Below are 25708 nucleotides of genomic sequence, written 5' to 3'. Positions count from 1 at the left end.
CAAAATCTTTGGAAGATTTCTCTCTGTGTGTACACAGAGGATACATGTGGAATATACGCAGTTTGTTTTGGCCAAGGTGACCTGTGGTCCTCAGAATATGTGTGGCTTGTCAGCTTTTCACAAGGCATCTGCTGCAGCGGAACGGCGGCCGCTCTGTAATCTGGGTCCCTGGCTACACAAAGAAATGCTCCAGCACTACGTGCCAAGGCAACTGTTGCAGGATCAGCATGGGATGTCATCTGCTCAACCTGACTCCGTCCCAGGATTCTGTGGCAGGATCCCTTGGGTGACACCTGGCATGTCTCACTTGTAAAACCCACTCAGATCTGCCCTAGCCTCTTTAAATTTATGTTGCTTGCATCTTAAGCCTCTCAGTCATGTGAGGATTTTATAATGTGGTACGGAGGATCAGCTAAAAGGACCTGATGACCTTGTGGTTCCCTTCTCTATGGCTGCATGTAATCACTGAGCACACCAGGCATGTGATGCTTCTCACCTAATTTGGACATCTGAGATTAAAGTAATTGCTAAGACTTCCCATGATTGTCACTGATGAGAGATCAGCTCCTCCCAGAAAGCTTCTTCCCTCCTAGGCTGGTTATCCCATGTATTGGACTGTAGAAGGAGTCTACAGGACTGTCTTAGCTTCAAACAAGTCATTCTTTGGTGTTTAAGTGAGTTGAATTTTGGCTCGAGTGTATGGGAATTCATGGATCTCACTGTGAGACCATTCTTCAGTGCATTCAAGTCTCTTCTTTCTCTCGCAGATGGGGAACTTGGATCTGCAGCCCCAGCTGTAAAAATCTTACAACTCTGAAAGCTGCTACTGAGGACCAAAGTGAAGGTTGTCGGAAATTCTTCCATCTTGCACCTTTTAGGATTTTCCTTTCAGAAGGTACAGGCACAAATATTCCTGAAAATTCAGTGGAGTGCAAAACTCCGCTGATGTTTGGATTGCACCTGCCCCAGACAGACACGATGAGTTTCCTGAGGGATACTTTTTGCACTCTGAATTTATCAGTTTACCAATGAGCCAGGACTGACCTTCTGCTGGGTCTTATTAAATAACACACCAGTTTTATTTATGGATCAGTATGTGAGTGCATTGCTAAATAAACAAGTGGCTTCTCCTAAAATCAGGATACCATTGGCAAACTCTTAAAAATTCAACCCATGAAATAAAACAGACTCCGGGGGTTATGTGTGGCTCCCACCACTGCAGTAACTTCTGGGTAACAAGAAGTCAATAAACCCCCATCAACAAAATCCCCACTGGGATCCAGCAGCTGAGACTGTGAAGCAGCAGTCATCAAGAGAAACTAACTGATTTAGTAAAATATTAAAGTTCCCAGAGGAACCATGTTTGGGCTGCCTTGATTTGGTGAGAGAGGCACCCCTGATCACTTGTCGAAAGCAAAATGTAGTCCGTTGAAGAGGCTCCTGTTTGGATGGTATCTGTAGGGCTACTCTGCTATCTGACTTGCTCCCTGTCTGTGATTAGGCCGTGTATCATTCCTAGCTGTCTAGATGCCAAGGCAGAAGGATCCTGAGCAAGTGACTGCTTACTTACCCTACACTAAATCATTTCACTGCTCAGGTCAGATTCAGTCCTTGTCATTCTGTTCTTGGTCTTGTAGATCCCCAAGGCGCTGTCTGATAGCACCTTCAGTTTACAGCATGTAGTAATTCTGATTTCAATGGGAAGAGCAAAACCTGCCTTTTCCCTAATGTATCTGAGATAATTTTCTCTTTTTCAGGCAGCTTTGTGCTGACTCTCCCAACAGACTGCATTCTCTACAGCGAGGAGACAAATATCGCCTCACAAAAGATGGCTGAGCACATCATTGCGGTGATCCAAACCAGCGAGGCAACAGCCAGGACAGGCGCCCATACCGAACAGAAAGGATTAGGAACCAGTGAACTGCTTTCCATCACTGCCTTCTCAGGTAGGCAGATCTACTTACAGTCCGGCTTTTATGGCCTCCAGCACCTGAGCATGTTGTAGTAATTAGTACATTGATCCTTTCCACCTCACTGTCACGTGGAAAAGGACTAGTTAGCTTCATTGCATGTATGGGAACCCCAGAAAGCAGAGGACATTCATCTTATTTCAGATCTTTAGTCCAGCTGGTTATTACAGCTGCCTGCTAGTCAGGGAAGCAAGGCCAGTACCTCCACAAGACTTTTCCATACATCTGATGCTATTGGACAAATTTGACATTAGGAGTAACCTGTCGTTCTCTGCTGTTGAGTGATTTGGCCTTCAGCTGGGGCCATACACCCACTGTTAAATGAGTTCAGTCTCACCTTAAGGGAAGAGGGGCCTCAGAGAGTTGTATGTATTAGAGAACAAACTCAGCTCTCCTTAGTTACAGCCATGGGCTCATACCACTGAGCCATTTTCTATTATTCGTGTAAACTGAGGGGATTTGGGTTTCCAGCGTGGTAAACAAGGATTTAACTACTTCCTGCCTCTTCCCAAATAACTTTCACTGAAATTAACATGGTAAACAGAGCCCTGGGCTCTCAGAAAAGGCCTTTCTACTTCACCTTGTTTTTGTAATTGACCCTCTGCTGGAAAACAAGCAACTCAGATTTCTGCTAAAAACAACCCAAGGGAACCTCTTAACAATAACATTGCAAGCAGTCTTATACCCTGCTCTACTGGGTCCTTTGAGAGAAGAATGGACACCCACGGATGGGTTTGTGATCCTGTATAATAAGGAAGCCCTGAGGTAGCTGGCAACACAGAGAGAGAGCACAGAGTGCCTCGCTCCCCTCCAGCTTTGTGCCCATGAGACCAGAGTGGGCAGAATGGCATCTAGCACCTGGGATCAGGACTCAGAAAGAAGCTGTGGCTTCCCGCTGAGCATGTGTGAGTTTCAGAGGCGGTGGTAAGAGAGGACAGGGATGTTTAACATAGAAAGCAGGAGACTTAAAAGGCTAGAGTAGTTTTATCCTCAAACACCTCATTCTGAGAATGACATTCAAATTATCACATTTTAGGACATAATAATCTTATGTTTGTAGTTGACACCCTTTAAGGCTTAACTGCACCATGAAGGTTAGGAAGTTGTTTTTTCAAAATGAAAATTCTTACATAACTAGACAATGTAGAAGGGGGCCTAACCTACCTTTGCAGGTTGTCCTTCCTTTCTGTCCCGTAACAATGAGCACACACAAATAGCCTGATGTGTCCATGGAAGCACAGTGGCAGAAATCAAAGATCAAGACAAAGGTGATGAGTAAGGAGGAGTCAGAGTCATAGGCAGGAGAATAACAGGGTTTATGCTACTCCTTTTGACCAGCAAATAGGGAGAAGCTTGCTGCTCATCATAGCCTATGTGTATGTGTTGGAACTGTGCCTTCTAAATGTCTTGACTTTAGGTTAGGCCTAAAAGCGCCAAGCAGCTTACAGAATTTTCATTCATAGGTCTCTAAAGGTGCAGGGCAGAGAGGAGCATATAGTAGTCCCTACCTTAAAACCGAAAACAATGGCCCAGAACATTGTATCACTAAATAGTCAAGTTGGGAATTCCACCTAAATCAATCCGATCTCCAGACAAAGCTGGCATCTCCCTACAACAGGTAAGTTTTTCACAGGCTGCAGCAAGGTTTTCTTTGGCATGCTGTGTCCCTTTCCCTCACAGGGGAGCTGAGAATGGCCTCTAACAATCAGCCCTCCGCCAGGGCCTCACGACTGCTAGAGGCAGGGCAGGGTCTGCAAGGAGAGTGTCTTGGTACAGTAGGGCGGGAGTTCCAGCCAGGAGAGCTGAGGTGAAAATCCCGTACAAATCCGTATGAGACACCCTTGCAGCTCAAGACATCCATCAGCTAATCCTCCCTTTGGCAATTTCCCCACTTACCCCTTCCATCAAACGAGCTTGCATTACAGCAGCTGCTGTCTTAATGAGAGAGAGACTCTGAAGGTGGCTGATTTCTTCAGGGAAAAAAGTACAGTACTTTGCACTGTCTGGATCACCTTGCCTCTTAAGAGAACCAGGCATTTAACAAACTGTTACTGAGCCTCAGGAGAGAGGCAAGTACTAACCTGGGGAGCTGTGCACACAGAAGAGTTGGGGCCCAGAGAAACCAAGGGCCTTGCCACAGAATAATTGTGTCCTGGGCACATAATGGACGTATCCCACCTTGCAGATTTTTGAGCGGATGCAAAGGCCAAGGCCCTGGCCATTCACTGTCACTACAGACCTACTAGTGTTCTTTGGCAGAGGAAAGGTGTGACCTCACATTTCCTGGCTGCATTCCAATTTGGCTGACCATATTTTTGCTATTCTTAAATTCCTGCCTCACCCACCCACCCAGTTTTGATTGTTAATCGCTTGGTGGCATGGTTGAGGAATGGCCCCTCTTTCATGCTGGAGCTCACTGCATTGTGTTGATTAAATGATCTGTGGTTGCAAGGTTATCTACCATGACATTCCCTGTTCTGGAGAAACATGTTTGCAACATGGGTTCCCCCTGTTCCTTTCCAACCTTTGGATGTGTGACTGTCACAAGAAGGATGGTGGAGTAGGGTGGCCTCATGTGCTGCTGCAGAGCTGGTGTGCTTAAAGAGGGCCTTCCAGTTTCTCAGTTCCTCTCATCACTCTTTTCCCTTTAACTATTGAAACAAACTCCCATGTCCCTCTAATCAAAGAAATGTGAAGTTAGTAAGAGGCCCCAAATACATTTCCTGGCAACAGGACAAAAGTAAGTCTACTGAGAAGTTTATGCAATGAGAATATTTCTAGCATATACACTTCTGTCTTGTTCTCAGATGCCCATACCAAAGCAATTACTGTATGGGAGATGCCAACTGGCTGGGAGAACCTGTTCGTTCTGGGTCTATAATGGCGTCTGTGAAGAGCTCAGCCTCCTGGTGTGGAAGAAGGTAGGCGTGTGTGAGGAAGGGAAGCTGGGACATGTTTATTTGGGAGGGTAACCTTTCTGGGCTGGGAGCCTACTTCTTAATTTATTTGGTGGTCCGGGAAAATTCATCACATCACATTCTTCAGCTCCTATTTCCACTGAGGCAATTACATCACCCCGGAGTCTTAGCTGGCTAACAGGGATGCAGCTGTATAAAGTGCAGGCTGGCCGTTTCATGATGGCAGCGATGCAGTTTGTCCCTAAAACAGAGTTGCACAGGAGAGGTAGAAGTCTGGGTCCAGCCAGCGAAATGCAGATTCAAGGCCAACTCTGAACTTGGAGCCAGCTCACGGATGGTTTTTTCCATGCCTGCATTTACCCCATCCTTGAGCTCCTCACATCAGATCCAGAGACCTGTGTGGCCTGTAAGCACAATGGCTGCTGTTTCCAGGTTCCCAGAAGAAATGCCCAGGGTAAGTACCAGGGTTTTCCAAGAGATAACTCCAGTAGTCTCAGAAGCATTTTGATGGTCTGGAGTTTCATGGCATCTTGGCTTCTTGACAGCCCTGTCTTTTGCAGAACAAGGATGAGGGATCAGGGCCTGCAGGAGCTGGGGTGAAGACTGAGAGAGAGAGTTGTGGCAAAGTGCTGAGAGCTGAGGAAGGTGGAAGAGGAGAGCACTAGAGTGTGCAGTTTCTGTGGTAGAAAATCAGTGGATCTCCCACTCATATGCTCACTTTTTGGTGTCATCCCACACACTAGTGTGAATAAAGGAGAAAACTTGGTGTCTGCTGGACCACAATACCTTGTTATGGTGTGCCTGGGTTCAGACTCTCACTATTTAAAGAGATGTTTGGGTATTTACTCACAGAGTCCCACAGCACCTCTGAGAGGTGTCTGAGTACTTTACCACCATTTTGCTCCCAGCAGTGGTGAAGAAGTGCAGGGAATTGCCTTTCACAGCCAGAGAATGCGGCAGTGTCAAAGGCAGAAGGAGAAAACTTGGGGCTGCCTGGTGCTCAGCTCTCAGTGTTCTCCTCCAGATCCTGCTGCTTTCTCCGCAGAATGCTGGATCTGCTTCTGAACCCTCATGTTTCTAGTCTATCTTTACACCAAAACGTTCACAGCAGTTTCAAACTGGCATAATTGGTTTTGCTAAGATGCATCTCTAAGATCTTGCAGGCAGGGATTCTGTGTCTAAAAGCTGAACTGTTCCTACTGCAATGCAATGCAACCGTACTTTCAGAGAGTTAATAAATCCATGTGTGCCCTTTAAAAGAAGAAACTAGGAGGATTTTTTAGACATTTTTAGGCAAAGGTTCTTGTTTTTTCTTTTTTTTTTTTTCCATGCAGGCTCCTTGGTAACCAGTTAAAACAAATTCCTCCAGACTGTAAACTAGAGATAATGGAGTTTGCCTTTAATCTCAGTCCGCTACAGATCAAGTTACCTCTTAGAAATTACTTATCCTGGCCAAGCAAATGAATTGGAATTGATGTTCTTAATTGTTTTCTAAATTGCTATTCCCCACTCCCTTCCTCCCCTTCTCTCCACACAGCTGTTTTGCATCAGAGTCTAGTCTAATGGGTACTGTCACTCACACGAGGGGGTGAAGTCATGTGGTCATAAAAGAGAAAGATTGGGGGAAGAGAGGGAAATACCACCCAGTGCATTATCTGGCTGTGACACACACAAATTGAATAGAAATAATTCCTCCTAGGGGGCTAGTCCCAACAATGGACACAGTTCTGTCTTGGGCTAGAAAAATGTGGAGACTAGCTCCGTTCTCTGATACTCGTTTCTCTCTCGCAGAGAAGGAAGATGATTAAAGTGCTAGTTTGGGACACAGGAAACCTGAGTTGAAACTGCTGACTCTGCGGCAACCTCCTTTGTCTAGTTTTATGCAAGTTGCTTTCTTCATGCCTTAGTGGCTGCATTTCTAATACATAAATAATACAATTCCCATCCTTTCTCCTCAGGGCAACAATGGCCTTTCATTAGCTGTATCTTACAAAACAGCCTAACCTGCTCTCCCTCGCCAAAAAGTGCTTCAGTACTCCTTGTGTTTACATCTATTAGTGTCCAGCTCACTTGGAACTTGCCGTGCAAAGACTTTGGGCTCTGGGAGCATCAAGCCAAGACTTAACACCAAAATCCTGTCCTTCCACATCCTCTGAAGTCTTAAACAGGAACCATCTACTGAGGATATTTAGCTCATATAAAAATCATTCTTGCATGTGAAATGTGTGCAAACAAACTATTTCACCAACTTCTATGTCCTGCTGCTATGTTCCCTCACAACCTATAAATGACCAATATCCCAGTTTTGCTGCCAGCAGTTTTCCAGAACTCAGCTGTTTCCTTTCAGACTTTGTACTTCCATGGACTGGCAACTGTTTTCTGCTCATCTGTCCATTCAGAATAAAACCTAAAAAAGCAGAGGTTATTGTCTTCTTCACCTCTCCCAGAAGGTCCTTCTTGACAAGCAACAGTCTGTCACTTACTGTTGTTACACTGTCGAGTTAGTTTTCTGAAGGAGACCAGGGGAACTGAGAATTTGCTGCCCACATAAAATCCTAAAGTGCCTGGTGGAAAAGCAGCAGACTCTTGCATACCTGTTTATAATATCTGAGAACGCTGTGTAGAATAAGTCCAAGAAAAAGTGGCAGGAAAGGAGTTTTATACAAAACGAGTTTAAAAATACTGCTAACTGCTGGAAGTGGTGAGTGAGGAAAACCAACTGTTTTAAGCGTGGAGACTTTCCTCCTCCTTTTTAGTACGGAAAACATGGATGGCTTGGGTTCACTGCAGCACTGCACACAACTGTTGGGTGCCACATCACTGTTGACACCAGCAAAATCACGTGTGTTTATTTTGCAAATGCTAGCTTGTGGAAGCTTCACATTTAGCATTTTTCATGGCTGGAAAGAGACTCTAATCTAGGCCTGTCCTTACAGATACAGCCACTCCCTGGAGAAAGGAGAAGGAAAAGGAAAACCATTGGTGACAAACCTTAGTTATGTGACTGGGAGGTGACCTGATATGGTTATGGAGAAAATGGCATGAGAATCCAGAGAGCATGGATTTTGCTTTACATTGCTCTTTGGCAACTAGTCATCTCTGAAACAGATAGGGCCAAGAGATTGTCACTGTCCTGAAAGGAAGAAAGCGTTGGGTGTTGTGAGTGAGATTTTCAAAAGCGTGAATGTGAGTTAGGAGCGCAACTTCCAAGAGGTGTGGTTTGGGTACAGATGTACCTGAATGTAAATCTGGGATTCATTCAACTAAGTGCCCAGTCCAAAGTCAGTTTTTAAGATCTCTCAGAAGTCATGGTGGCAAGACAGGCAATTCACAAGGCTGATGCATCCTGCCCTTCTCAGGCACTGTGCTAGAAGGCTCTTCGCCTCTGTTGGCAAGTGGTCTCTTACCTGGTTCTGTCAAAGCGATCCGGTACAACAGACTCTAGTATTTAAAGTGACTAAGCATGACCGTGGCTCACAGGATAATGACCTCTGAAAAGGAATGGCTGAAAAAGTGTAGATAGGCAGTAGCATCCTTCTCCTGCCCTCACATGTGGGCACTATTTTTCAGTTTGGAAGAGAAAGCAGTCAAGAGGTGGTTAAAGCAATGCTCAGGAAGGAACTGTGACCTTCTCACCACAGCTCCTTCTATCACAGGAGGATTTTTCTAGCTATGAGCTGAGCTCCTGCACTTTTTGCTGCTTACCACGTTACCAGTAAGGAAGACTCTGCAACCAGCAGTTCACTGAAGAGGTGCCAGGAAGAAGGGAACCCAATGTGCTGTTTCTGCAAGCAGTGTGTGCTAATAGCAGGAAGGAGAAAAAACTCATGTCAATGAAGCAAACAGATGTGACCCTTAGATGGTGCTACCCTCGCTGACATTAGGTACTTGCTGACTCCTTGAATAGCCCCATTCAAATCAGTGTAACTGCTCTTGGAGCGAGGTTCTGCTTAGTGCTAATGAAGATGTCAGAGTCCGGCCCACAGGGAATAAATGCGTTGAGCAAGAAGGGGCTCTTTTATAACCTCTTTCCTAGAACATGTTTGGAGCCCTACATTTGCAGCTGGTTCCTATCTCAAAGCCAGGCCAAACCAAGCCCCTCTCACCAGAAGATGCGAGCGTGCCCAGACTTTTGGAAGTCCAGCTCCAGATCCAAACATTAGGCCTGATCCAAAAACGATAAGACTCCCACTGACCTAAACAAGACTTCCGGCCTGAAACTCCATGACTTGAGCCCATCGTGACACAAAGCAATACACTCACTCTACACCAAAACTACTGGTGTGTCTGGGCCCACGTCTGTAAGAATATGATCCCTTTTCTTTTTCTTTTTTTTCCCTCTTGCTTTTAATTTTTTTTTTAGGGAAGGGATTGGTCTCAGGGAGGCATAAACTCCCTTCTTTTCCATCCCTGATTGAGTATCAAACTCCTCCGCTGAGATTTCTCCATGGAGACATTGGGTTTTCCTGGCAAGCAGGGTTGCAAACTACTCAGCGGAATGTCTACAGCTCTGCAGCTGCAGAGGAGCCAGGAGGCTGGGCATCCCAGCCAAGGGAAATACTGCTGTCGTCCCAAGAACACTTTCATGGAGACTGAGGTGCATGCTGGATTAGAGGCGGCTAAGCTGGATTCTTGGGGGTTTTTGTTGGTTTCCTTTTTGCCCTTGAAAATCTAAAGCACGGAGTAGAGGAATCCATAGACGAGAAATCTGGGGATCCTTGTGGATGTTGGAAAATGTGGTTTGTTAATAGGTCTTTTTTACTTCTGGTACTTTTGGCTTGTTTGACACATATGCGCATATACACACATACAGAGAATAACTTGGCAAGCTCGTGTTTTCGTGGCACAGCACCAGGAAATGGGAGTTCCCCTCCCAACAGAGAAGATCAGGGCAATGAGGCAAAGGTGGGGAATCAGACCCAGCCTGCGTCTCAGTGGAGCGCTGGCCCGGACAACTCTTACACAAATAATCTCCAGGAGCTCTGAACCCGTGCTTCATTGTGGACACAGACAGTGCTGTAGAAAAAACAGACTGAAATTGCTGCTCTTTCATGGCATCTGTAGTGTAAAAACGGTTTTCGTCCAAGACATTTGTGGTCAGAAAATCCTGACACCTCATAAATTATCTTAGAGGCGCAACAAAGCTTCAAAAAGATGAAACTCAATGCTGAGGTCAGCAGGAATTTTTTTGCATCTTCTGCAGTGGAGTCTCAGGAAAACCACCACAAAAAGAGGCAGCAAGAAGCGAGAATTTCTTGGCATGAGAGCCTGAGTGCTCAGGGGAGTGAGGTGTCTTCTATTATTTATTTTTGGCCACCTCTGTGTTCACACATCATCAGAACATGATCCAAGCAACCGGGGGCAGCTTTGATAGCGAGGTGGCTGCTGCGGTTAGGTGACACTTACAGGTCCACTCAAACACTCAGGCCAATTACCCTTGCATAGTGCTGGGGGCTACATGGGTTAAAAACCTTCCAGGATCGATCTGACAACACTCTATAGGTGAGGTGGGTCCAGGAAAGAGGTGAAGTACTGTAAAACCACAGGAGGCTTCACTGTGAGTTTGCAGAGAGCGTGGAACAGTGTTGTGAGGAATGGTTTATGGTCTCTATCAGCTCATACCCACAAGTAGCCAGTTGGCATTTTTTAAAGCTGTTTTCCCCTCTCTCTCAACTACAAATGCAAACCCACTGCTGGAGCTCTGGCTGCCCTGCTGCTTAATCCCTCACACCTTGCCATAACTATAGCTAGTCTGAACAAGGACAACTGCCTGGCAGATTCCCCTGCTCTCTTCTGAGATATTTCTCCTTCACTATGCAGAGTTTCCTTCTTCCAGACTAGAACAAGGTGGAGAAAGAGGATCCTGAGGGTGATGTCACATAGAGCCCTTCCTAACACAAGAACGTCTACAGGTTTTTAGTTACAGGTTCTTAGGTGCAGGGGTGGCAACCAACTGCCCTCTGCAGCATATTAAACCCCACGTTGCTCAAAATAGAAGTAAATCGAGGTGGTGCTTGAAAGGAGAACAGACACCTCCTGTCCATAATGACCCGTGGTTCCTCTGTTGCGGTGTGTACCAGGAAGAACTCAAAGCCAGTTAGTTCAGGACAGAAGGTCTTTTTTTGCAGGGTGAAAAGTGGAAGCGGCGTTTCTAAGACAACAGAGACTCTTGTCTCTGTCAGGAAGAAATAGTCTGTACTGTAGCAGGGGCCGTTGCTTCTCCTACCTGCCTGCTGCCTTATGTGGCTGCTGCCATCCTGCCCCGCAGCTGGCCTTGCCCCACCGTGCTTGTGGCCGGAGATGTGATGTGCTGCACGGTGCCGCTGGCCTCACGCCTGCAGCTCGGTGAGGGAAAGGCGATGGCTGGGACATGGCAGCCAGCCCTCCTGCAGGGTCCCAGCACAAAGGGGGTTGCTGCCAAAGTAGAGTGAGTCTGGCAGGCGGGGACAATCCCCCTTGGGACAGGCTGTGGCTTTTAGGGTCGTTATTTATCCCCTTTGCTGAGTGATCATCAAAATGGCTCCATTTTAATCTGCCTGTTGCTTTTATGTGACTGGCCTTGGAGGGCGAAGTTAGAGGGTAAGATATGAACTGCTTTCCATTTCTGTGGGTGGACAAAACCTTCAGATTTAAAACTTCTCTCCATATGTTCAGCTCTCTGAGCCCCTAGCAGGATCTGACCTCCCTGCCCACTTAGTAAATCAATGGTTTCTAAGGCATGTAGAACTGATTTTATGGCAGCAAGATGCATTTCACTAGATTTATGTTATTAAACTGGAGGGGGGGAGCCTCCTTTTATTTGGGGCAGTCCTTGAGTTTTACAGGCTTGTTTGAGTAAGTAATTATTTTGGTAATGCTGGGGCCTCCTTTATTGAATCGTAAATGCATCCTGAACAGCTCTCAGAATAACAAGCAGACCTTTCCCTGAAAGACTGTGTATTGCCCTGATTAGCAAATCTGAACATTAGTAGTTTACTCTCCGATTAGCTTTGCTGCTGAGGGCTGCCTTGGTTCACTTATCAGGGGCTACTCACAAGATTAAGCGTGTATGTAAATGTTTGCAGGATCAGTGCCACAGAGGAAAAAAAAAAAACCAACTCAAAAAGTCGTTTCTTTGGAAACATCCTCTCTGACCATGTTAGGAAAAAGGATCAGATAATTGGGATCTTTATGATGCTTATTATAAAAAATGTTCTGGAACTAGTTCAAGCACCAATCAGAAACCACATTGTTCCACTAAATCACTTTCAGATGCCATTTCAGATACAGAATACAATTACTCCTAGTTTAAAAATATCAATGTTCCCTTCATAAAACACACACAACTATTTTAATTTCTTTTATTTTTATCTGTCTTGGCTGAAGTTCAGGCCTTCCACAGATATTCTATCAACAGATTTTGTACCATTTCCTTCTGCCAGGCGTTACGCAGAGCCCAGTGTACAGTGCAGAAGAGTTCTGCAACATGGACATTAGGACTTGACATACAAAAGAGCTGTTGCACAAGCTAAGGGGCTGGAGGCCCAGCCTTGGATGCGTATGTGCTTAAGAAATCAACTCGGAGCAAAACCTGGAACAAAGATTCTGCCCAAATGTTGCATTAAAAACCCACTCGAGATGTCTGGAGAAGTTACTGGCCTGTCATTGTTTTTTACGGGATAGCTATGGGGTTTGTGAAGCAAACTCCCTTCCCTACGTGGTGGCTGCCGCCCTCGTGCTCTCCCTGTTTTTAGGAGAGCGTGGAGGCCATCTGCGATGAGCTCAAACTGCGAGCCTGGCCCTGTTCGTAAGCAGGGGACCCGCCCGCTGTCCGTGCCATTTTATGTGCGAGCACATGCTGAGGTGCCGGCAAACGGGGAGGTGTGAAAAAGCCAGAGGGGGAAAAAGCTGTTACCCTGTGGGCTGGATGGGCTGGGCACCCTGTGCTCGCCTGGGGTCACACGGTGTGAGCCCGCTGTACCGACACAGCGCCCGGTAAAGACATTTAGTGTTGGCAGACACATGCAGTCTCCTTCCTTCTGAGTCAAGCACCTCTGGAGGGGTTTTCAGCTTCTCTGTAAGGTGTGACTCATTTCCTAGGAGTGAGCATCTGCAGAGGGGTATGGAGGGAGCCAGAATATCTCGATGGCTACCTCCAGGGCTTTGGTAGACAGTAAGCTGGTTGGAAAGGGGCCCGATCTGCCCAGTGGAAGCCCTGGGACAGGCTCCTGAGCCTTGTGCTTTCATGAGGTGGCTGCTAGGCTGCGCAGAGGACTTTTCCACCTTGCTGGAGCACCGTGCTGCCTCCAGGTTGGGACTGACTGGGACATTTCGAATGGAAAGCTTTCCTTGTTACAGGAAGAAAATCTTTCGTCATTGCTAAAATCCTCCTCACCAGCGGTTCTATTTTGGTGAGCCCAACTCCAGGCATGAGTCTGTGGGAGCGCAGCCTGCTCTCCTGCCAGCCGGCCGCGTTGTTTTCCAGGGCTTGGGGCCCCTCTGCTGCATTCAATCCTGCTGTGGGACAGGAAGCCCACAGACACCCGGAGTGTTGCCCCAGAATCCAGACAAACCCCCCCCAGAGATGCCAGACCCCCAACAACCTGGCAAGAAGCCCTGGGAACCTGGGATCAAAACAGGGATAACAAGGCTTAGCTTTCTACCCCAGGGCTAGGGTTGCTTGAGGATGCTGCCATCTTTCAGACACTCCACGGGCCGTCCTTTTTTTTTTCTTTTTCTAGGGTGAGCAGAGGGATTTCTCAGTGTCAGGGCAACATGAGAATCCTGAGGGCTGCATTTTGGAATAATTTATATGGAAACATTTTCATACTTTCCAAAACAAAAGATACTAAGGGGTTTGTTACTAAGGGAAAATTCCTCCGCTAGTTTTGCAAAGGCTGAAATTTCTGAGTTTCCTTAGCGTTGCTCAGAGCTTCTTTAGGAGGGATTTAGTCCCAACATTGAGAGGAATGGCCTTTGAGCTTAGTGGGAGCTTAAATACAATGTGTGAAATCGTGTGCCCAGGGAAAGCAGTGGACTCCCGATGATTTCCACCAGCGAGATGAGTAGTGCAGGCATCGTGCGTTAGCAGGCATCATTGCTTGAGCTTCATGGTGGAGTTGGGGATCTGCTGAACTCTTGGCTGGGATGACCAAAGACCACTTTGCACCAGTGTCTTCAATGACCATGAAGAGAAGTTTGAAGGGAGAACAAAGGTGTTTCTGAAGAATGGATGTTTAGGCTGACGTACGAGCTGAAGAAGCATTTCATAGCAGTCTGAAATAAATCCCAGAGCGGGGGAGTTCAGCATCACAAGCTGTTCTTCCTACCGCCACGGGCTGACTTTGCAGTGGAAGCAGAGTCAGGCTGATCCAAAGTGACTGGAAATTCGACCCTCAGTGTTCAGGATTTTTAGTGTTTCTAGTCAGAAGACTCCAGCTCTTGCTGAGATGTGATTACTTCCATGATGTTTCGTTGTTATAATAGAGTCATAGAGCCTTGTTCAGAGGCCGTGACACGCCTGTACCTTGCTGCATTCCCTAAAGAACATTTCAGAGATTTTTGAACCAACTGAGCAATACTCTACTGAAGTCCAGAACAGCTCACAATCTCCTTCAATGAGTATTTTTTTTAATTTCGTATTAGTGTCATTAATAACTTCATTTTTCAGCAAGGTCGTTGTGACCCTCACTGCAACAGGCTGATTTCTATGTAAAAGAGAGAGGTTGTGGAAAAATGTTTCACGACGTGTTTCTTACCTCAGGGATGCAAATTTGCTCTGCAAACAGGAAACATTTTTCACTGATGTGATGAGGAAATGTTTCAAATCGTGACGTTACTAACTAGAGATGCATTATCAGGTTTGGGGCTAGTCATCAGAGGCAGTAGTCATTGGTAGTGTGTGATTATTCAAATATCTCAGATTTTCTGTTTGTCAAGATTATATTCTAATTACAGAGAAATTTCTAGCATAATGAGAAAACCGCATCTGAAAGCCCCCCAAAAATGTAGAAAAAGTAGTGAGTGTGGCATTTCTTGTTCTCTTCTCACTTTTCCTTTTTTCTGTTACTCTTTATGCCTGCCTCCTGATCCAGTACTGAGGTTTGGCAGCACAGAAGACTGCAGTAAGAAGAGAGCCAAGATTGATTGTGCAGACGGGTTTAAGCTGTGGTATCAAAGGTGCAGCTCCAGCCTCGGATTCAAATATCACCAGAATTCAGTTTCTGTCCACTCTGATGGTTGGGCTTGAGCTCTTCTGTGCAAGAAAGCAAGTTTAATTCACCTACGTGGAGGTGCAGAAAACCAAGTGTCAGTAGTTATTAGCAGCAGCGGGACAAGTGCTGTGTTTCTAGGTATGTGCCTCTTCTGGGGCTCACTCCTCATTCCACGGTAACGTTGAAAAGGCCAGAGGAAGCAGAAGCAGCAGGAGCAGAGGTAATGGGCTCAGAATGGTGCCAGAATGCCACGGGTGACTTTCCTTGCAAGCTGCCCATGGAGAGGGCCCGTCAGCATGCACCAACAGAGCCATATTTCATTTGCACATAAGAAGCCGGGATTGTCCTGGGAGGCTGCAGAAGAAATGAGGCTCCGTGGTCATTGCGAAACCAATAACAAATACTGCGTTCCCTCCTACTAAGAGATCAGAGCGCAGGAGGGTGCCTGCGGCAGAGGAAAGCTGGGACAAGTACAGAACAGCAAGGATGTTTGTTAGTTCTTCATTGTATCTCTTACCAAGCGTAACTAACCTCACCACCATCAACAGCGATTGTGACCATGGAATGAACCCAGCTCTGGGACCGATTGGACGTTTTTCATTAGATGATTTTTAAACAAGACATGTTATTTTTTGTGCAAACTTTCAAAAGTACCTGTCTTGAGTATTTTTTCTGGAGGAAAGAAAGCAAAGAAAACTCAGTCTTTACCAAAGTGAAGCATTTTTATAATGCAAGAAAGTTCTGTTTCCACAGTTCTTGAGTGTTCTGAAATATATTTTCCAATATGAAATGTATTTGGTTATATTTTTTTGAATGTCTCAGAAAATCAGTGTCAGAGTGGAACACGTGTGGTCATATATCGAACAATACAATTTGACTTTGTGAAGTTTATTTTCAAAATACTACCTTATCACCACTATAAAATGGTTTTGCCCACTCTGGAAGAGCAAAAGAATTAAAAACCAATGGAGAAGCTCATGAGATGGAGGATAAGAAAGAAGAGGAAAGCTGGTGGCAATGAAGACAGAGGAGAAGGCTTTAGGAAGGGAACAGAAGGCATTCAGTGAAGAACTGCCAAAACTGAAAATGGAGAAAAGCAAGATGAAACTGCTTGCAGGATAGATTTCCTGGTGTGAAGTCTTGCCTAAGAAGATGGACTCTGGGTCGTCCACAGGCCTTGGCTCATCAAGAGGTTGTGCAAGAATGGTGATGGCAAGGAGGATGGTGATGTGCTGATTGCTTTGTTGGGATCTATCTCTAAGTTGTGTGCAACTGACCATAAAAAGTAACAGCGGTAAAAAATTTTGCAAAGCCTGCATGTCATGGGCTTTGACTGTCATGAAGACATGATCCCTAACAATGCTCCTACAAGGCTGCAGGAGTGGGGATGTGTGGGCTTTGAGTAGCTGCGTGAGCAAGACGCAGAGGCCTGGAGGTCTGGTTTGCATGGGATCGTATCGGAGCTCCAGGGTTCAGGATGTGCAGGGAGGGCCTCCGAAGGAGGCAGCGCCACAGGCTCAGGAAGCCGAAGGAGCACTGTTCCTGTGCGCTGCTGGGAGCCTGGAGATCATCCAGAAGAGAGCCAGAGCCGAGCTTGTAGCACAACTACTTCTCTGTGGCCAAATACTAAAGTGGAGCTGACGAAGGAGGAGGATGAAGATGACGCACTTTACTCCCAGCACCTATCTGTCACTCGCAGGCAAACCTGTCCCCAAGGACAATTCTGCAGAGCCAGCTGCAGCCATCCCCCTCTGCCAAACACGCAGGCAGTGTGGGACTTCAGAGGTTTGCAGGGGCCTTGAAAACCACCTCTTGGGTGTGCTCCAATCTTGAGTAAACACTTCAAGGACACCACCGAGGTCCCCTGCCTCTCAGGGAGCACAAGCCAAAGTGATAAAAAATGAAATAAAAGACCCAAAACAAAGACAGAGGAAAGAGGGAGGAAATGCTGTGAGGCCCAAAGGGCTAAGGATGTGGGTACTGCTGGGCTTAATTGTCTTCTTCCTTGCTCTGTGAAGAGGAATGTCGTTGGGACAGCATTGCTGTCTTTTGGATTGTTACTGGTTGGGGATTTTTTTTAATACTTTTTTCTTCCCCCAAAGCAAACAGGCAAGTGACGTAAAGCAAATGGAATTGCTCTTCTGAAGCTGGGAAAATCGGAGATGATCCCAGGCTGCAAAACCCAGATCTGGGTTTTGAACTCTCTGTGTAGCACAAGGCCGTGGAAGCCTTCAGCTGAGCTAGGTCTGCTGCGTGGAAGAGGAGGCAAGCGGCCAACTTCAGTCAGGTTCAGGTTTGGATTCTGAAAGAAATCTCCCTCACCCAAAGTTCAGGGTTTTTCCCAGATGCTCAGAAGGGAATAGTAGATTCCAGCCCTCCTCCTCTAACAGGTCTTGGACTTACTGTAGTAATTGGTCTGGGCCCCTAATGAGGAAAGCTGTCTCCTTTGTGATGACAGTTAAATATGTGTTCAGGCTCATTCTTCAATCAAAGGTTTACATTATATTCATAGAATCATAGAATGGTTTGGGTTGGAAGGGACCTTAAATATCATCTAGTTCCAACCTCCGTGCCATGGGCTGGGGCACCTCCCACTAGATCAGGTTGCTCAAAGTCCCATTATTAGGTTTAAATTATTTCTGTACTGTGAGTGCACCCTGATTTCACAAACCTTGCAGGCTGTTCTGGCTTGGAGCATGTGGAGAACTTTTAAAAACTGTTGAATCAAAGCAGGTAGATGTCTTCTCACAACCTTTGACCTTGTTTCCACTATTGGCCTTGAATCCATACCATTGACTTGGTCTACAAGGACATGAGGGGTTGGAAGCATAAAACACATAAAACAAAAGCCTCAAGCTCCAATAATCATTGCAAATCTGTGATTGCTCCTTGGTTTGAAAGCTGGAATCCTCCCTAAACTCATGGGCTGACTGGACTGTCCATCAGATAGTTGGAAAGGAAGCAGTTCTGATTTGATCAATATTTCGTGCAAATCAGTGAGCCTGAGAGCATGTTCACATTGTGGGTTAGCCGCAAAAGAGATTGCTTTGGGCTCTTAAGCCAGAAAAAAAGAATTACAAGCAAATCACGCCTCCTCATCCTCATGGCTTCCACAGGCACAAAGTTGAAGGGCAGTTCAAGGATATGGAGCTGGTACACACGGTGTAACCCCTGAGTCTGTGACTGACTCAGGTCAGTGAAAGAGGAGTAAAGGGAGTGCAGTCACTGGCTAGGAAATAGGGTCTGTGAGGCATGCAGGGATTTCAGACACTGGGATTTTTTGCAACATTTATTGGAACAGACAGGCTAAGAGCGCTGAGGGATGAGGGATCCCAAATCAAACAGCCTAATTGGTCTCAAATGGAGTGACTAAGGAACTCTCTCCATTCCAAAATGGGTCAAATTGCATTTTAGAAGGAGATCTCTGAAATTTGAGTGGGAGGCCTGGATAGAAAAATGAATGGATGAACTCATAATTGACATGGATTCCATTATGGCTAATACCTGTGTCAGAGCTGCCACCGAATACGGCCTGCAAATCCAGTCTGGGGGAATTCCCTTTAGAGATGTGACCTAGGTGAAGCAGACTATTTGCCATGAGCCTGCAAGGAACTGAGACTTTAATTGCAAACACATGGCTGGGTAACTTTCCAGCAAGTGAAAACTGGGGGATAGATAGATAGATACAAGACCTGCTCTAAAACAGATGATCCAGAAGGGCTTTCACTGTCTCCAATCCTCAGAGTGGGTTTCTGTGCTCTCATATCACTTTATGCTGAACAGAAGATTGTAAAGAATAGAAATACGATGTCAAAATATAACATTGGCACAAAGACCCCAGTGATTTTAGGAAGAATGAGAGTGAAATTAAGTTTCCTGTCATGTTATTTTGACATGAGTCCTTCTTTGTGTCTTCTGAAAGGCTGCAGTCTGATCTTCAGCTTGCTCCTGTCCTGGAGAAGACGTGTCGTGAACAGTTCTGCCTGGAGTCAATTCCAGTCTGAGAAGACGGCCTGAAGGACAAGGTCATCATCATCCACTTGTGATGGGGACTAGTGTGCCTGCTTAAATTGCCTGCCCTTGTGTTCAGCAAGCAGGATAAGTGCACTGCAGCAAGGAGGACCTGCGCACCAGCTCCTGGATCTGATCGCTTCCAGAGGCGATAGGGAGCACCTCTCCCCAGACATCTAGGATCAGGATCAGCAAGGTGTATGGGCAGATCTACAAGGTACCTGAGGCAAAGACCAAAGGCAAGGGCCAAGTTTCAAGGCAGCTCCCCTGTGAAACGGGGAAGTGCTCCATAGAGGTGTAATTACATCCCCTGTAGGGATGTAATTCTCCCCTGTACTCAGCACTGGTGAGGCCTCACCTCGAGTACTGTGTGCAGTTCTGGGTCCCTCACTTCAGGAAAGATATTGAGGTGCTGGAGTGGGTCCAGAGCAAGCAACGAGGCTGGTGAAGGGACTAGAGGGAAAATCTTACAAGGAGAGTCTGAGGGAGCTGGGGTGGTTTAGCCTGGAGGAGACTCAGGGGAGACCTTATCACTCTCTACAAGGGAGGTCGTAGTTAGGTGGGAGTCAGGCTCTTCTGCCAGGCAACCAGTGACAGGACGAGAGGGCATGGCCTGAAACTGTGTCAGGGGGGGGTTAGGTTGGATCTCAGGAAGCACTTCCTCATGGAGAGGGTGATCAGGCATTGGGAGGCACTGCCCAGGGAAGTGGTGGAGTCACCGCCCCTGGAGGTGTTTAGTCTGGATGTGGCGGTGTTGGGTCATAGGCTGGACTTGATGATCTCAGAGGTCTTTTCTAGCCTCAGTAATTCTTTGATTCTGTGGGCGCTCACAGTTATTCCACATTGTTTTTCACAGCAGTCTGATCCCAGTTTGCAGTCGCACTCTTGTCAGAGCTGGCCTGTATCACAGGAGGCCAAACCCCCAGGAAAGAGGAGAGGCTATGAAGTTTTTCAGGGTGCTCAGGACCTTGGGAATGCAGACTGTGGGTTTCGTCTTGTCTGTTATCTTTTCTGACTATCCTGAAAGGTTTCCATGCTTTACACAATACCTTTAATATTAGGAAGTCTGTATATATTTATGCTTTCCTCTGGAACCTGGAAGCTTGTCTGTATGCATAATGTGGGGTGTAGAACTATTGTCCTGGGCGACTGGGAAAGCGCAAAGGGAAACATGGGCTTGATCACAAGAACTGAAGGGAGTTTTCTTTTCAAGAAGTGTTTTTGTTTGTCACGTGACCTTGACGGGGCAAGAGCTTAATAGGACAAGAGCTGCCTTGTGGGTCAGTCAAATTTCGTTAGGTTGCATGGCATCTTCTGGGTCCTGGCTTGGGAGAGGCAGCTCCTTAGTGTCTCAGATGGCCAATCCATGGGGATCTTGACCCTTTTCAGCACTGAAGTCATTTGACTCCCGAGTGTTGGAGGCTGAAGTTCTGGAGTGAATTGAGTGAGACTTGTAGTTGCTCTGGAGAAGGGAATTCTCCTTCCTTGAGTAGGTATCCAGTTCAGGCGAGCAGCACATTGAACCTCAGCTGGGAAGCTGGCTTTTGGAAGAGAACCAAAGAGTAGTTTGAACAAATACTGCAACCCGTGAGTGCTGTTTTTATGTCCATAACTATACTCTTCCATGTGACCTAAATATTTAGGTTTGAAGAGGCGGAGATTGTTAAGTTACTTACAGCCTAATTTCTGCTTTGTGATGTTTAGCAGTTCACACAGGCCAAAGTGCCAATTTTGGTCAGGGTAATTTTTTTAAGAGCAGTGTCTGGGACATCTGTGGCAAAGGCTCTGGTTAGGCCAAGTAGTCCTGAGAATAAAACCAAGAAAAGTTGGGACTGCATTTAACAGTAAATATTCCCTAAACTGGTGACCACATGTCTGAAAAGGAAGATTTATGCAAAATGGGAAGTTTCATAACAGCACTCTGTAATAAAATAACAACAATGACGTATGCACACATTTACACACACCCTCATCCCAGATAAGATCAAATTTCCAACACTTCAAAGATGAAACACTTTTCTATTTATTTTTCTCCTTCTGACTATGAAATAATTTTTTTCTTGGACTGGCAGCTCCAGGCAGAAATGCTGTAGAGAATTCTTTTGGCCACTGCTGGGGGTGAGCTCTCTCCTTTGCCCGTATCCACCCCAGGCCTTCCCTGCCTGTAACTCTTCTTGTGCATCCCAGTCCTCCTGCCCCTCAAATCCTGCTCTCTTTGCTTTGTGCCTCCCTCTCCAGGACACTGGAATTCATCTTCACTTAGATGTCCTGTTGTCAGTGATTTTAGCAGATCACACAGAGGTAGGGATTGAAGTGGAGCCATCGGAGCAGTAGTGGGATCTGGTGGAAGGGGAAAGTGGAGAAGGGAGAGAGAAAGGAAGTTAAAAGAGGTGAAAGGGAGGAGTGAAAAGGGGAAGGTGGGAAAGGAAGAGAAAGAAGGGATAGAAAAAGCAAGAATCCCAAAGAATGACAAATTACTTCTCTTAGCCATGTTATATACTGCATAATTTACAGTAAATTGAAATATTGTTAATCTATAAAGGCTGTATTGTTCTTTTTTTCTCTTGGCCAACTACTGCTGACGTAAGCAGGAACTCTGCTCTGGGCTGAAGAAGACAAGAGCCTAGCAAGCAAGCCTGGCACCCAGAGTAGAGCTGGAAGTGGGATTTGGCTTCTGCTACAGAAAGACTTTGAGGACTTAGACTTAGAGGAACCCAGGGAATGTGAGGCTCTTGGGCAAACTTCAGATAGGAGCTTTTACCCAGTGTTTCTTCTACAAAAGCTAATAAAAATACATCTTTAAATCTCTTCCAGGAAGATGTCAGAGCTCTCCTGCAGAGTTAACATGCCTAATACAGAGACCAGCTTAGTCATTATAGGATAAGGCATAGGAGTTTGTCCTACTAAGAGTTAATGTATCCTGCAAGCGTACTAAAAGAGGTGCTGCTTACTCTATGATGTATACGTTTATGAGTACATATATATATCTCTGTATGTGTGTATCACTGTATATAAGCTTGTGCAGCTATCTATTTTCTCCCAAGAATTCAGTAATTCTGCCTTCGGCTTTGCAGACTTCAGGATCTTGGCCAGCTGGAGCAGGACATGTTGCCAAGTCCATCAGGTTGATGGAGCCAGCCGGCTGCTCCACCTGACTGTCTGGAAGCATTCTTTTGCTCTCTTGGGAGGTTCCCAGGGCGTCTCCATTTCCTCTGAAAGAAGGGTCACCCATCACTGCCAGCATCTCTGTCAGGTCTTCTTTCCATGGGTGCTGTGGCTGCAAGACCCAGAGGCCCACGGCCCTTCTTACCACTGTTGTAGTCATCTCCCAGTTGCACAAGCCCTGAAAATTTTCAAAACACAGCTAATGAAGCAGATGAAAACACACGGGCTCTTGACTAGTACTATAGCTGCTTTATAGAGGGGGTGATCTCAAGAATTCTTTATATCTCACAACCTGGTAAAGACAGTAATAAACCATGTTTTTCTGCTCTTTTAGAGAAGAATTTCTTTGTCAACAACTGAGAAGATCCTGAAGAATCCTGAGGTGCATGAGGAGGTAACAAGGGGACAGCTGGATGTTCAGTTTCTGTGCTAATCTCAAGAATGATCGTGCTGAGAAAGTAAATCCTTTGCAAATGCTCATGAATCTCTGGTATTCGGGTGCCCTGCAGGAGAGATGCAGAGACACAGAAGAGATTTTCCCCACTTGATCTCAGCATGTGGCTCTCATCTGGTACCGTGTTCTGCCAACTCCTTGCCTGGGACAGTGTTCAGAACAAGGGGGATTTTCCAAAGTGATCCATATAGGGGAGGGCAAGAATATTGCTGTTTCCCCCACTGCCCAGGCTAAATAGATTGCTTGAGCTGCATCTCCCTTCTGAGTCCTCCTCCCAAGTACAGGTGAAGGTTCTTCACAAGACTTGGAGGCAGAAGCTTGCACATCACTTGTGTTGACAGTTGTGTTGTCCATGTGTAGTCATGCCCTACTGTTGCACTGCCCAATGGATAGTGTTGTCTCTTCCTGTGTTTCAGACTCATTTTCATACCTGAAAGTGCTGTCCTAAGGGTATATAGCAATGAGGTGGAGCCCCAAAACATGAGAGAGGGACAGCAGAGAGAAAGGAGAGGTGAGCGTGCGCTTGTGAAATGTGTAACATGTAGCAGAGAGTAACCTTACTGGTTCTGGCTGACTCAAGCAGTAGGTCTCTTTTACCTGTTATTAACATGTGAGATCCTCACCCCATCAAGGAAGTCTTTCACTGTTCAGCTCACTGATGCTTGCCATACGTAGAAGTGACGTGCAACTCCCCATGTCTCTCCTCTTTCTCTCTTCCTTAACGCAGAGGTTCCCAAACTATGGCAAAGATCCCTGTCAACCTTCTTTATGTCTCTTGGAGCACTTACACTTTTATTGTTCAGCTTTGAATAGAGGGGCTTTTAAGAATAGTTGGTTCTCCAGACGTTTATAATCTTGCCAGCCGGCCATGGACCAAGGATGAGAAGAGCTGTTTTGGCCAAAAAGGTGGCAATTTTTATTATTTTCTCTTTAATTTTCTAAATGTAACAAGAATTCTGGTGAAAAAGAACTGTGTGTAAAAAGGAGCTAAGGATTAATGAAGAAGCAAATGAGATTTTTTTTTTTACTTACGTGGAAAGGGAGAAAAAAACCCGGCTGCTTGTGGAAACATGGAAGGTCTCCAGTGTAATGAATAATACGAATAATTTCAAATATATACTCTGAGATCTGAACAGTATTTATATGCAAATACTATCTCAGAAGGTAGTGGAAAAAAATCAGTTTTCCTAAAATTGGCTGGGAAACAGAATTTGCTGTTCTGGAAGACTTGCAATTTCCATAGGAACCAGATGAGATGAAGTAGAAAGTCTTAACAGAGGTGATTATAAAGTATTTTGTACTGAAAACAAACTTTATAGCTGAATGACATAAGTTATATTTAAGGGAGCAAATTACTTTCTAACAAGTTAAAAAAAACATGCCAGCATCTGCCCTTTGGTAACTGTTCGAAAGCTTTAGAGAGTCGAGAGCTCAGCTGCAGAGCACAACCTTTGAGGAACCCATGGGCACATCTTCGAGGCGGTACACTGAGTTACTATAAATCTTGTTTATGTTACCAGGATTTTGGGGTCCTGTTAATATTCAAATCATGCAGAAAAACTCCCCATGCTTCATAAATCCAGGGCTTTCACTATTTTCCCTTGTTCTGAACAGAGGCTGGAGGTGAGTGATGTGGGCAGAACACTTCTTCCCCACTGTGTGGTGTTTGGGAATTTTAACGAGAGAAGGGATTATACTTGATATCCGGCATTAAAGATTTGCCTTATTTTGTGTTTTGTTTTGATTATTTCATCAGTAATAATTTTGTGGTTTCTGTACTCACCTTCTCAAAGAAGGGAACTATCACAAACAAGCTTGCTCTGCAGGGTTATTTCTGTCTTATTAGTGAGCTAAAAAAAAAAGCTTTGATCTATCCTGCAGCTTGATGTGTACTCAGGTATTTTCATCAAACTCTGCTCTTGATTGAACTCATATTAATCGCAGCAAGATTTATGCGGATGTATGTTCTTATGGGTTTCTGGACAGTCGGATGGGATCTTGCATTTAAACTTTGCTGGTGTGAACTCGGTGGACACCCCTGCAGGGACAGAGGTCTTTCTATAGAAAATTTATTGCAAGATTGAGGCATAAGAGCAGATGCACTTGGCCTGAAGCACAATTAATTAATGCATGGCTAAAGCTTGCTTATGTGTGTTGGTCCTACTCCACTGAAGTTGATGGCAAAACTCCCATGGAATTCAGCAGAGTGGGATGGAACCTATACAGAAATCTTTTTTTTCCCAGAACAACTTTGCAATGACCAGTGGATTTGCAAATTCCTCGTTCTGACACATTGAAATAATTTGGGACTTTCGTTCCATTTTGCTTTAATTGGACTTATGCTGCATCAGAGTCTTCCTAAGTGGGTTGCTGTGCCTAAAATATGTGCAGGCATGTTTGCACTCTCTGAGGGAACACCGAGGTTAAACTGGAAGGCGAGGTTGTGTTAGCAAGGATATTTTCTTTTTATACTGCTTCCAAAGGCAACCCTCTTTTGGGCTCACCACTCTGCCTTGACCGCTCTGTGCCTCTCCCTACCAAATCATGCTGGGATTTGATGATAAAGCACATCCTCTTTCCAGGAGCCAAGCCAACCCCTACATCCTAACTCACTGGTGTTCTTGTACCTTAGGCACTTTGTGGTCAGAAGGCAGACTGCAAATGTGGGTATTAGCCGTGGTGATGCTGGAATGTCCAAACCCTCTGTAGGAAGAGAATAAATTTCTTACAGAGCTGCTGTTGGTGATTTGATTCCCAGTTCCTTTGTTTTCATGTTTCTCAGCCTGTGCCAGCTGAGATAGCTCTTAGCTGGATACCAGCGCTCGCAGGACCTGATTTGGTTCGTATCTTCTGTAAAACTTTTCCATCTCTGACCAAGATATTTCAGATCAGGGTAAAAATGTGAGTAAATCAGAGTTGGCATCTATCCCAGACATATCAATTCCCTTAATTCACTTTTTCCTGTGGCTTTGGGACAATCAAAATAGGGAATGTTTC

Source organism: Apaloderma vittatum, unplaced genomic scaffold (assembly GCF_000703405.1).
Source record: "Apaloderma vittatum isolate BGI_N311 unplaced genomic scaffold, ASM70340v1 scaffold1495, whole genome shotgun sequence".
NCBI classification, from domain to species: domain Eukaryota; kingdom Metazoa; phylum Chordata; class Aves; order Trogoniformes; family Trogonidae; genus Apaloderma; species Apaloderma vittatum.
Note: the sequence above shows the minus strand (reverse complement) of the source record.